Raw genomic sequence first — 14,799 nt, forward strand, 5'->3', positions numbered from 1 at the left:
CAGAGTACAAGCTTTGGAAGCAGTATGTTAATGGAAAATAATACTAATAAAGAACAGATATTTTGAATTTTATCTCTAAGGTCTTCAATTATCTCTGCTGAAAGCAAATGTAAATGCTGAGATTATGCTACCTTTTGTAGATATCTATTATCTCTACCTTCACAATACCCATCCCTCTTTCTTGAAATAATTCCTTGATTTTCCTTTGGAAGCCATCTCTACCCACTAAATCAATCTACCTGGTTTAGACATGGTTGATCCTACCCTTGACTTCAAGAGTGGTCCCATGAATGAGCCCAGCAAATCAACGTATTTTGTCCTACTGAACACAGTTTGCTAGACTTACATGATATAAGCCTGAAGCTGCTGTGCACGCCAATTGATAAGGCAGGCCTTAAAAAGAAACCCATCCAGGAAAGCAGAGCCACAAGGCAGAGTCCTCATGAAAGCATTTGAGTCATTGAGTGGAGACGATGGTTAGATTTTTTTCAGTTATACTTGCCATTTTTTCTTTTTACTTAGAACATTATTAGTTGGGTTTGATTACTTCTGACCCAAAAAATCCAGATTAATTCACTACTCTAAACAAGCAGCACTGTTCCCTGAAAGTTAACTCATTTTCATGGATCTAACCTTACATCCTTTATTCTAATTCTGGAGCCAAAAAAAAAAAATGTCACAGGGTTATTGAGAAGGAAATCTCTTTCTTCTATAATGAAACAAATGAACTCCAACTTCAGGTTTCCTCTTCTATATCCTTAATTTATTGAGGCCTCACAACTTTCAAAACGCTTTAAATTTAGATCCATCTTGTGAGCCTTGAACATTGTAATTAATCTTTGTAAACCACCTGGAGATTCCTGGGTGAAAGACCAGATAAAAGACAAAGCAGTATTATTAAATAATTTATCCATTATTATTCTTTCAGGGAAAATACAACAATGACCATCTTCAGTGGCTGTAATAATTAGGGAAACAATAATGAAGAGCTGATTGGAAAGAAGCCTCCTTGTCCCTGCAAATAAGAACCTCTTCCCAGAGCACTGGTGGGTGCAGGGTCCCCCTTACACAGCCTTTCACTCCTTGCAGGCCCACTCCCTCCGCCTCCTCAGCACAAACACACACCCAGGAACCCCAGAGGAGCGGCTGTGTGCATTTGAATGAAGGGTTCTGAGGAGAACATGTAACAGTTACCACACAATGATGAAAACCAAATGCCATGAGGCATTTCTCTAAAAAAAAGAGCTGCCTGGCTGAGACAAACATTTTAGAAAGGAGCAAATAGGGAAATCCCATGAATATGAGTTCATTAGAAGCTTGAAAAAATTTGTGGCTGATTCCAAACAAAGTGCTTATGGGATACACACAGGCTTGGAGCATGACATGATGTACTTTGGTAGGTGGGTAAATGGCATTTGTCCTAAGAACAAGTTTAGGTGGGGGCCGGGGGGGGGGGGCGGGGAAAGAAGCTTCCAACTTGGCGAGTGTGTCTTTTGCAGTCCCCAAGTCAGGATTAATTGCGATGGTGCCACATCACTTCATATAAAGGTCAGACTCAAGCAATAATGATGAAAGGACAGGTCATCTCCTAAGAATTAATGACTGGAGGGAAGGAATTGATGGTCGTTGGCTCTACCTTCAGCCATTAACCCCAGCTGGCCATCAATCCTCAGCAAATGCCCTGTGCTGAGGATGTTATAAACTCTTAAATGAAGAAAACTGCACAGGCTCAAACAGCAGCACAAGGAATTTCACTTCGTGAATGATGCATTTTGAAAAGCATGTGTAGGACAGGTCAGAGAAACAGTTAAGCTACAAGTGATTCAGCCAGTTTGGATGCATCAGCTCCGTTCCATCAGGATATAACTGAAACTACACGTGATGCCAACACTAGGCTCAGAACTTAACAGGGTTTACATATGAGCGCTGCGATTGCTATTCCATTATTGTCAGTGTTCTTGATTAGTGCAATCTAATTACAAGGTTTATTGCTTATGTCAGTAAAATTACAAAGAGAAGATTAGCAGCTAGCCGAGGGTTGTGCAGACATTTCCAAAGGTCTGTCCACCCACTGACTAGTTGATGGAGTTGATATTTTGCTCCCCACCAAACTATTTGTAAAAGGGAGCTGGACTCTTCCACATGCCTTTCTGACATTTCCAGAACCACCATCCTTATGCCTGAGGTGATAATTCCCTAAATTAGTTTGTGTGCTGGGAAAAAAACAAACACACAAAAAAACCCACAGCTAATCCTCATTGGCTTCTTGAAATGCCATCTCTGCGGGGACTTGTCTCAAAGCAATACTTCCAGAGTGACATGAAAGGATTACAAGTTAAATAAAGGAATTGGGCACAGTCCAAAATCAATTCATTCAAACAGCTACTCATCAGAAAAGCAAAAAGTAACACCACATTGGTGTTAATGGTGAGAAGTAAAATTAGTTGAGCCATAGTGAGAACAGTATTAAAAAACATCAAAAAATAGCCTGGACCAATGTAAGATGTTCACGGAGATGGGGAAACATGTCAAAAGTAATTTTGTTTCCTAAGAGACACCATTAAGTGATCTCTGCTACGTGTTGATATGATTCATTACAAATCAATAAATTGGACGAGCACTACTCTCTCAGATAAAAACAGAAATGAGTCTCTGTGTTAGGAACTCCTAGATAGGTAACGTCTAAATATTATAACATATTTTATATGGTATTCTCTAAATTACTATAATTTCTAAATTTATGGAAAGAGATAAGGTAGGCATTTTCACCTCAATTTTGAAGATGATGAAGCTATGACACAGTAATGCTCAAGGCTGCATAGATAGAAAATGAAAAAAAAATTGTATTTAGGGCTTTCTGGCTGCCAAAGACCATGCTTACCCCCCCCCCCCACTGTCTTTCTTCAGATGACACTGATGTATGATATTTCATCTTAGTCTATACTATAACTCTTCCTAACACAGCTCTAACATACATCTGCAGCCTCGCCTTCCGGGCTCCCAGAACATGCTCCAGACAAAATGACTAGATGCCATTCCTTGGCTGTACCTTGTGATTCCTCCCATAGCGACTGCCATCACCTATGGAGAACTCATTGTTCAGTGCCCATGTGCCTCCTTCTCCACAGAGCCTTTCCCAATATCCAAGCAAATGTCATCTTTTCATCATCTGACCACTCATGGAGCATTACTGAGGTGTTCATCTTTGACAGACTTTCTTGTATCATACTTATTTGTGTATGGAACATATTCACTATTAAATTGTAATAAATTACATTTCATCTTTACACTCCATCATTACAACATCTTACAAAGAGCTTGATGAATGAATGCATGCTACCATCTCCTTACTTTCATCTGTAAGCCAAAGAAAGTTTCTACCTATAATTGCATATGCCCATTCCTATAAGATCTTTTATTTTTTATTTTTCTGATTAGATTATTTGGCCTGCATCTTCCTAGATAAATCCTGACACTCTGACAGGCCCTGAGTTCCCTGAGACTTAATAGCAATGTAATTACTGGTCTAGTCAGTGATCTCAATAAAAAATGGTCCTACAGCAATAACAAGAAGTAAACTTCTGCCAAGAAGACTTCAGTAGGTGAATAACTAGATGAACCTATACATGTTGCAGCCTAATAGAACTGAGATCAGATTTGAGTCTAACACTGCTTTAATCTTTTTTCTTAAATTGTTGTCAACATAACACTCAATTGAGATCTCTGAACCCCACATATCCTGCAGACACACACCATCACCAATTAGTTCAACTGAAACTCATGTTATATAGTATGTGGGAATTCTCTAAATCATCCCACTTGTACCAAGGTTTACCTTGGTGGCTAATGAGAGCCACTTGAAAGAAGTACCTTGCAAACATAATGTGGGCCTTGTAAGAGTAAACCTGTAACATTTTCTTTGAAGAAAGAAGCAGCTGCCTAAAGGTGCTTCATGAAATCACAATAGACTCAGTCAGAGGCCCTATCTTTTGGTTTTATAGTGTAAGGTCACAGGCCTTCTGACCCTTGAAACGATACACATGTACCTTCAATGTTAACTCTTTCAGAGGTTACACGAGAAACACAGGGGCATCCATTTACCTCTCAAGGAGAAAAGAGAAGTTTTCATTGTGCTGGGCCAGCACAGCCAAGGGTTCTGTGACCCTGAGTGAGGGCGGTGAAGGATTGAAGAAAAGACAAAGAGAATAAAGCTGGGTCTTGGTGGATCTCCTGTGCCTGGCTGAGGCCACAGAGAGAGATCCAGCCAGCAAGCTGATGATTTATTTTATAGTCAGAGGTAAACAAGGTGGTGGTCACCATAGTTACAATGTTCTTGTGAGTTTCACTTGTTTGGGCAGCTCTTACTCCACCTCCCAAAGCCCATTAGCTACCCAGGAAGGATCTAGGGAGTGTCAGAAGGTCAAGCTTAATTATACAAAGAGGGCTCTGCCTTCTAAGCTGTGACTTGTTTGTGGCTTTGCCAACAGGTCAGTCCGAGGCTTAACCCTATAGCCGCTCCCTACATTTCATTGTTCTTTCCTCTACTTCATTATATATATTTATGTGAAATTTTATCCCCAGATTTAGTAGTCACTTTCATGCTACCTTACATGCATGTAATTCTGCTAATGCTTACCCTATAATAAATGTTATGTCCTCACTCTTTCATTCTCTCTTTCTCTCTCTCTCTCTCTCTCTCTCTCTCTCTCTCTCTCTCTCTCACACACACACACACACACACACACACACACACATCTATCCTGCTACAGAGAAATATTTTACTGGCAGGATAGCTATTTATCGAATAGTATAGACATAAGAAGGATAGATGGGTCATAGAAGCACTTATCTAAGAGCACAGTAGCTTTATCATATGTTGCTTTTTTTTTTTTTTTTACAATGGAAGCACAATTTTTAAGATGTAAGAGGTTCCCACTGATGAAGACAATTTAAACTAAGTATCAACAATTCAGAAAAAAAAAATAAACTAAGCAGAAGTGGGAAAAGAGGAGGAAGAGATGGCGAGGAGGAAGTCTTTTAGGGGAATAGCAAAAGAGCCTCCCTCATGTCCCCACCTTAAATTGTTTCATCTTCCTACACTAGGAGCTCCAGGCTTTCAATACCAATGTGAGGCAGCACCACCCTGCCCAGCATAGAGCTCCAGCATTAATTGAAGGTTGGTATCTAGAGAAATAAGTCCTACTTCCTCTCTCATCCTGCTTCAGAAATGGGAAGCCCAGAGATGCCTCTCCTGAAGCTTTCTTAGCCCAGCCCCTCCCAGCCAACAGTGGATGTGGTATGGTTCACTGCTTAACAAATAGCGTTTGTTAAGTTTGGCTCCATTTTCCTGCGGACTCTGTGTAAATCAAAATTGGGTTATAAGCACTACCTCCTACAAAAAGCAGTAGGTCAAGAAAACCATTTCATAACGTAATGCGAGAAATAGCCTCACGTTACCATGGCATTTATGAGAAAAGGGAAAAGAAAGAAAGCAGCACAGAGAGTGCAGGCAAGGTTCTTGTTAAAACAGAAGGAATTCTTGTGCCAACATGTTTTCATGGAAAAGGATTTGGTAGTGGGGCTTTTGTCTAAGAGAAGGAAGCACTAGAGCCCCCCCCCTCCCCCGCGCGCTGAATGCTCCCTGAGGGGAGGAAATGTCACCACTTGAGGCCAATCACAATTTACAGGAGCAAACATTTTATCTGGGTGAAATGAGGTTAAAATGGATATCTGCAGAAGCCTTGAAGAGTAAAGGGTATAAGGAAAGACCTTTCCTTGCAGCTTGCAGAAGCAAACATATGCAATGCAATTAGAATACATTGGTGATTTTCAATTTTTCTCATCCCATTGCACAAATAAACTAATTACTAAAATTCTGTAGCATACTAAAAAATATAGGTTTTTGCTGATCTTACAAAAATAGGTATAATTTTGACTCATTCACACTGGACGGCAACTGTTGTGTTGGCTGTTGTCTTTTTTTTTTTTTTTTTTAATTTGATTTGATTTGATAATCTAAAGGAAAAGAGGTCAGGGCCCCCAACTAAATAGTCAGGTACTGCATGTTTTAAAAACTCTTGCAGTTGAAAATCACTAGACAACATTAAGCTTTACAAGTTGATTAGATGCTTATAGGGGCCAAACAGGGGCCATTAATGAGTAATGTAAATTGGGTAGGAAGTGTGGAGACTATGGCCCAAAAAAGCAGAACGTGTGTCCAAATGCAAGTTCGTAAACCTACCGTTACATGGAAGAGAGATGCCTCGCTTATAGCACTGGCTTAGGATAACTGGTACATGACTTTCTGCAGAGGAGAATAAATGAGTTTGAACCGGGGGTCTTTAGAGAACAATCCAAGAGCAATCTACTTATCTTTTACAGGGACCTTAATGAATGGTTTCCCATAAGGTCTGTGGCCCCTAAAATCCTGAGCCCCAGGGAACTGTTTGCAAGAAGTCTATATATGGGAATTGTCTGTGCCCTTCTACACATGCCACAAATACCCTAATCTTAAATACACTGGATATGAATATTTCATGGACCAGTCCAGGAGGCCTGAGCCATTACCCTCACTGTGCTCCCACAGGTGATCTCATCTCAGGGGATGATTTAAATGTGTTCTCTGCTGTGAATAAGGCTCCTCCAGCCCCAGCCAGCTGGCACATAAATGTGTGTGACTGGTCTCAGAAGGCTGGGGCAGGAGAGCTTCCCTGGGTCTCAGTGAACTTTATTTTATTTCTCATTCTAGACCCTTCGGCTACATTTTGCTTTTTACTACAGACCCCTTTTTAAAACATTGCTCTCTTTTGTTTTTGGTTTCTGAATCATTTTCTTACTTCTGGGTCCATCTCTGAATCCCTCATGAGATGTTTTTTCTCCCCTACCTCTTAAACATTATGGTTTCCCCAGGGTTATAGCCTCAGTCCATAGATATTATGCAGACTCTTCCTGCATAAAAGGAGGTAAAGAAATGATGAGTGTGTGTAAGAAAGGGGAAAAGATAGTTGCCAGGAAGGTAGAGAGAGGGCTAATAAGGACCAAATATCATAATGAGAAATCTACCCCTAAGGTGTGAGAATGAAAGACCTGAGCTTCTCAGAAGTAGCACAGAAGATAATCAGGGACATGAAGGTTGTGCATTCCAACATCTATTAGAAAGTTATAGTTACAGTGTGATCATGGATTGAGTCATTACTTCATGCCAAGCAATCTGCATGCATTTTTCATGCATAATCACACCAGGCAACTATCAACTCAACTCTACCATACATTATCCCTGCTTTACTATGGAGAAGAACCCGAGACTCTTCACAGGTTAAGAAATTTCATCCAGGCCCCCTGTGTAGAGTGGATGAGGGGGATTCATGCTGTGGCCAGGCTAAACCCAAGCTGATGCTTCACATTACACCATGATGATATCTCTGTTAGTAAGAATTAATCTTTCTACCTTAGCAGGTGAAATCTCTAACAAATTATATCTTCATGATTCTAGGGAACATGAGCACTCAGATTTGGGGGAATAGCATTAATAATTGTGAAAGAAAGCAAGTATTTTCCTTCTCATACTTTTACCCATATATCCTCTCCTATCCATAGCAAAATGCCCTTACTCTATCCCAATGAATTGGTAATATTATTGGTCAAAACACAAAACTTTCATTGGACTAGGTTTGTAAAGTGATATGGTTAAATCTGCTCTGCAATTTGATGAATTCTGACCATCTTTCTCTTTTGCACTCCTGCCTCCATGTGATAAACTTATCCTAGAATGGCTTGCCATTTAGATTTGGAGAAAGTTATGGAAAGCATGAGCCTAAGTAGGCAATGTTGGCAGATCCAAGATGTAACTTTGTCTGGACTTGCATATTGTTTTTCACACTTGTAGATTTTTGGTAGGAAACCTCCAAGAGAGATGGGAGGTGGTAAGATTTCCAAAGGCCTACGAATGTGTAAGACTGTTAGTGCAATGTTAACACAGTTTTAAATGGCAGCATGAGTTTATATACCTGGAAAGAAAGCCAGCAAAAGTTGGCAATGGAGAGCAATTCCAAGCTATTTTACTATGGATTTTCATATTTTAAATTTGACCCTGGATTTAGGAATAAGTCAAGCTGTGTAAGAGCACTTCACACCTCCGTGTAGCCACGATTCTTCTACTTTCCATGAGCTCTTCCTCCTGTGGTTCCTTTTCTCATAGGAAACTGCTACTTGCTTCCCCTGCCAACAGAGAAGAAAGAAAGCTTGGCAAGCAGTGGAGGTTTTCACTGTCTTCCTCCAGCTGCTCCAGAGGCTGTGCATGCTTCCTGCACAACCACAGATTAGCATGGCCCAGCCTGGGGGCAGGCTGAGATACAGGGAAACCTGGGAAAGAAGGCACAAATGCTTCTGCTGAAGGAGCCAGGACTTGTGGTTTAACTGTGGAGAGACTCTCTGAGGGAAAATGTTTAGGCCACAGTGCATGCTCCTGGGACAAGGAGATGGCAGGTTCCCATAAGCACCTGGCAGTCTGCAGTCAGAGCATCAGTGCTGCATGGAAAAGTCAGGACAAACACCAAAGAAGAGAGTTCCTCTGAAGAATTACAATATGTACAACACTAAGATAAAGGCCTCTTTAAAATAGAATTCTGTAAGCACTCTTGTTGACTAGTTTTACCTGCTTTAGTACTGGAGTTTTGATAAGGAAGTGAATTCATGCACTCCAGTTATCTACATGTAATCCAGGATATTAAAATGGTAGTTTTAACGGACTAACAGGCAACTGAAATGAAATTCAATTTTAAAGTTAGCAACCTAGAACTGGCATGACAATTCTAGATGACATTTCAAGGAAAGCATAAACAACAGATGAATTAATAGTTGGGAAAGGAGAGATGGAAAAAAGATTTGGAGAGGAGTTCATGGGATGAAACTGTGCTGTAAACTCCACTCCAACATCCCAAGGAAATGGATTTGGTGAAGAGGGCTGTCTCTCCTTTTTCCTCAAGTTCGGTGAGATGATGTTCAAAGGAAACCACTTGGAGAGTTTGAGATATGCTCCTGGGAGTGTGGGGTGTGCGTTATGGTGTCAGATGCCAGCTTGGGGAATGCCTAGTGGAGAGGCTGGCTAAAGCAGCCAATGTGAGCAGAGTAGAAGGTTGTATCTGAGCATAACTGTACAAGACCTGATAATGTTCTGCTAAAATGTGTCTATTAATTTCCTAGGGCTGTCATAACAAACTACTACAAGCCGGTTGCTTAAAGCAACAGAAACTTATACTCTCACAATTCTGGAAGCCAGAAGTCTAAAAATCAAGGTGTCAACACAGTTGTGTTCCCACCAAAGGCTCTACGGAGTATCTTTCTGAGCAGTCAGTGACTGGCTAAGATGTGGAGCTTCCCAAAAGAACCACCCAAGAGAAAAAGTGTCAACATGAAACATTAACCAGGCATGAATGAACAAAGCCAGCTTATTAACCTCCTAGTCAAGAAGATGTTCTGGGATCCCCTATCTCTTCCTCCCTCCCCTGCTCCATTGAGAGAAGAGACAAAGGTCCATGCACTCTGCCTTTTTCCAAAGGCCATAGTCATCAACTGCAGTGGACTCTCTCTGGGGAAGGGGCTCAAAAAAAAAAAAGTCTTACCTTTGAATGAAGATTGAAGAGTTAATCAATATGTATATAGGATTAAAATTCTAATTTAGAGTTTTCTAAATTCTCATTTCTATGGCTGTGTTTTCCATCTTAAATTGATCATAGGATTTGTTATCTACAAATATTCAGAAACATCCTGGGACTGACTAACATCTCATTCAGAGGCCTAGCAAGACCTTTCCTCACAGAATACATTTTAACGAACTAGGAGAAATTAAAACAAAACAAATAAACAATTAAATTTTGACTGTTTCTACAAGTTTCCATTGGTCAGGGTACTAGTTAACTCATAAGACAATATCTGTGAAAGGGTTCCTTGATTCATAACTTCATTAAGATGACAAATGATATTGATGTGCTATTGGTTGAGAATTACTGCCCCACAGTTTGGAAGAAGAAAATGAGAATTAGATTCAGTTTATTCTAAAGACCAATATACAAATGAGCTTGAAAGAATATTCAATGGGATCTTCTATCAATCTCCAATTCTTCCTCATAGGGAAGATACACTTTCATCGATGTGTTGACAGTTATAGTTTGGCTTCCCCCTGGGACCTCTCCTCCATGTCAGAGTTTGATACTGCTATCCGGTCCAGGAGGTATTATACGGAAAGCTCTGCTTCTTGGTTTTGGTTCCCTAAGTCTGCCTTCTCTTATATACCTGATTGAGCAAATCTTTAAACAGTCTTTGTCAGACAATTTCGAAAGAATGCATTATTTCTCCTTGAATACTCTGCAAGAATCAAATTAGGACTGCTGCTCTTGTAGCCGTGGGCAATCCGGGCTGCGTGCCACGCGCATTTCTCTGTGGTACTTTACCAGTGCAATCCCCTCTGTAGGGGCCAGTAGCCTACACATTGTAGTAATAGAAAGTGAGTTTAAAATGCACTTTTGCAGAAATAATCACTTTTTATTTTGAATGAAATATTAAAATACATCTCCCATTATGCTGAAGTATGGATACCATGATAATTTCTACTCCATAAATATGCCCCTGGCAGAAGCTTAACCCAGAAGAAGCTCCTGAGAATCTTCCTGCAAAACTTTCTGCGCAGCGTGCTTAGAGCACACTTTCTTAAGTAATGGGCAATTCAAACAGCAAACAACTACATGTATGTTCATGGATATAAACAAAAGACAAGATGTTTTCATTTCACAGAATAGCCGGTACCAAAGACTTGCTGGAAGTTCAAAGTGGAGAATATAAAAATCTAAAATATAAACAAATGAAAGTTTTATTTCAAGAAACCTTTAGAAATATATTAAGAACTTTATCTGACTATTAAAACATGGGTTCCTGGTAAGATTGTATTTTATGACATGTTAGCCAGCGATAGTCTGTACATTGCTGTCCAGAAAGAAGAGGAAAATTCAACTATTTCCCAATTGACTTATTATAACATGAAAAAGGAGAAGAATTTGGTCATTAATCAATAATTAACAAGTACCACCTATGCAAATGGGGCCTGTATACCAGCATCGATGCTGCTTTAGTTTAGTGCTCTGATAAGACTCTTGGTGTCCATACAAAGTCAACAAGATCCATTAATATTGTCCCCTTTCTCCCTCTAATAATTATATTGGCTAACAGCTCTGAAGCTTTACCCTGCATCAGGCACATGCTAAGTGCTTAAAATGTTGTTTTCTTTAATCTTCCCAATTACCCAAGGAAGTGAGGCTCCCAAATCCACACCAGATAGAGGCAGAATTACAAAAGATTTCTCCTTTCCCTGTAAATCCTGGTCAAGGGCAGCCTAGTTCATTGCTCAATTTACTAAACCATTACCTCTTGGAAAAAGAGGGAGGCATTAATTTATTTTTAAGGAAAGTGATTATTTCTCCAAAGGAAAATTAATTACCCTCCAAGTACCACCATCTGTTTTAATGTTTTCAAGCCTAAACTTTAAAGAGAGACACAGTAACTTTAAAATGTCCCCAATCATGGGCCCAAATGACCTTTGTCATTAAGAAGGCATAGCAGACTCATCCTGCCTCACGAAAGTGAGGATGAAGGTGATGTTGTCAGGAAGCTGCCTCCAGAGCCTATGAAATGACATCCTGATACACAACATAGCTGCATTTATGTCTCAAGGAGGTCAAAATAATGCAGAATCCAATAGCCCACAAATACCATGGCACTCTGAGATGCCACAATCAGAAGAGAATAATCATAATGACAATGGATTATAGAAAAATAACGTGACCCTAGCCTGTTCAGCTCAGTGGATAGATCATCAACTTGCAGACTGAAGGTTCATGGGTTTTATTACAGTTAAGGGCATGTAACTCGATTGCAGACTTGATCCCCGGCCCTGGTTGGGGCACATGTGGGAGGCAACCAGTCAATGTATCTCTCTCTCTCTCTCTCTCTCTCTCTCTCTCTCTCTCTCTCTGTCTCTCCCCCTCCCTTCAACTCTTTCTGAAAATCAATGGAAAAATATCCTCGGGTGAGGATTAACAAAAAGAAAAAGAAAAAAAAGTAACTTGTGAGATATTTTCATTTCATATGGATAAAAGTTTATTTAGCAACAAACTTTCATAATATATTTACTATAGGCAGTCTTGCTGTTAGAGAGATACAATAGTGGACAAGAAAGCACCCTTGGCCCTAAGAAGCTCAAGGGTTACTGAGGGAGATGGGTAATTAAACAATAAACTGTGGTAAATACTGGGATCCAGATGTGTATGTGACACATTGTGGCACCTTCCAACTAATAATAATAATATTGGCTATTGTTAATTGAACAGTTGCTATGTATCCAGTTCTTGGCTAAGCACTCTGCATGAATTTTCTCCATTTAGCCCTCAAATCAATCTAATGAAATAAGAATTATCATTGTATTTCACATATGTGAAAGCAACAGCTCATAGAGCTTAATATGTTCAGGATATCCCAGCTTGTATGTGTCCTGCTATGCTTGATTTAAAACTGCTATTGCTACTAAAAAGGTGCAGAGAAGTATTTGAAAGCAGATGATTATAACCTTAGTAAAAATCCGCCCTAATTATGGTTGCAAGTCTTGGACAGAGCTGATATTTCACTTTAGATGTATCTGATTCAGGCCCTGAGTTCTATATGAGCCTCCAAAATCTATGTGAACCTTTTATGTATCCAATGTTTTGAATAATTTTCATAAATCTTTTATTTGGAATAATTTTTTATTTACAAAATAGTTGCAAAAGTATACTCCTTGCCTGCTTTCATTTTCTCTTAATGTTGTAATTTCATATCTGACAAATCTAAGGAGCCACATTGGTACAGTATTATTAACTCAACACTAGACATTATTCAGATTTTACCAGTTTCTCCACTAATATCCTTTTTCTGTTCCAGGATCCCACCCGGGACAACACACTGCATTTAGTCATCATGTGTCCTTTGTTTCCTCTGGGCTATGGCAGTTTCTCAGGCTTTCCTTATTTTTTGTAATTCCAACAATTTTTAGGAGTATTGGTCAGGTATTTTATAGAATGTCTCTCAATTTTGAAGATTGGTTTGATCTAGAATTCTGCACTAGCTCAATGTGAAGCAATTTTGGGAATTACCCAGATGCAAAGAACCTTTCCTGAGCAAGAAAGTGTGCCGAAATGTACTAAGAAATAAAGTTTACAGTGGGATTTCCAAGGGTGGTGGCCATGTTCTGTACCTTGATAGTGGGTGCATAGGTTTGTTTCTCAAGTGGTCCAGGTTAGTAATTCCAAAACTACATTCTAAAGAAATGAGTAAGTATACAGATGGGTTTTAGGTATGCAAAGGAGGTTGATTTGCAGAGAAGAGAGATGTGAACTGTGATGCACAATTGAATGAGAATTCCAAATTTGCAGGGGCAATCCAGAAGAGGGTGAGAAGCATCACAAAATGATAAAAGTGGGACTATCAGCAGGCAATGTGGCCAGTAAGAATGCCCCACAGTGAATGAAGGTCAAGCATGACTAATGTGGGCTTCTAACTTGTAACAATACACTTTCAGTAACTTAGTTCCGTCTTGTATCCTTAGTTACCGTGAAAGGGAATAGAGAAGCGTATGTGTGCCCATTGGGATCAGTGGCAACAATGGCAGGTCAGAGATAAAGGCACAACTATAAGAGAGTCAACAACAAAAAGTCAGTACAACAATGAAATACTACACTGCGGTAAAAAAGAAGGAATTCTTACCATTTGCAACAGCATGGATGGAACTGGAGAGCATTATGCTAAGTGAAATAAGTCAGTCAGAGAAAGATAAATATATCACATGACCTCACTCATTTGTGGAATATAATGAACATAAACTGATTAACAAAAACAGATCCAGAGGCAGAAAAGCATCGATCAGACCGTCAAACCTCAGAGGGAAGGTAGGGGAGGGTGGGGGTAAGGGAGAGAGATCAACCGAAGGACTTGTATGCATGCATATAAGCCTAACCAATGGACACAGACACCAGGGTGGGTGAGGGCATGAGTGGGGGTGGGGTGGGGGGGACTTTGGGGGGTAAAGACATATATGTAATACCTTAATCAATAAAGAAAAAATTAAATTAAAAAAGTGGATGAAAATAAAAGAAGAAGAAGTCCGTACAGCCCTGGCTGCATGGCTTAGCTGGTTGGAGTGTCATCCGGTACACCAAAAGGTTGTCGGTTCGATTCCCAGGTTTGGTCCAGGTGCCTAGGGGAGGCAACTAACCAATCAATGTTTTTATCTCACATCGATGCTTTTCTCTCTCTCCCTTCCTCTTCCTTTCTAAAAACCAGTGAAAAAAGATTCTTGGGTCAAGATATTTTTTAAAAAGTCAGCTTAAGCACAATGTTAAAGACAGGTGAGTATAAAAGCATAAGCCTTTTGGGACTTGACAGAAATCTTAGGAAAAGTGATGGACTTGCCATAAGACGAAGTATGAGGAGATAAGCCAGTCTTACTATATCCTAAGGGACAAGGTGACCCCAGCTCACATCTCAGTTACAAATGCTATGTAACTAGCATAGCCAAAGACTTATGAGCCTTATCAATATTTGAGATTTTCTATAGTTCTAACCATCTGCTTTCAAACATCTCTGTGCACCCTCCTATTTATAAGTTTGAGTGGTTCAAAATCAATAGTAAATCTCTAATGATCTACCACATTTATATTATTATCAGGCCCATCTAATCACTCTAATATGAACCCAGAATTAAGTCTCAAGAGGCTCATA

The sequence above is a fragment of the Cnephaeus nilssonii genome (genome assembly GCF_951640355.1).
Source record: "Cnephaeus nilssonii genome assembly, chromosome: 1".
Taxonomy (NCBI): domain Eukaryota; kingdom Metazoa; phylum Chordata; class Mammalia; order Chiroptera; family Vespertilionidae; genus Cnephaeus; species Cnephaeus nilssonii.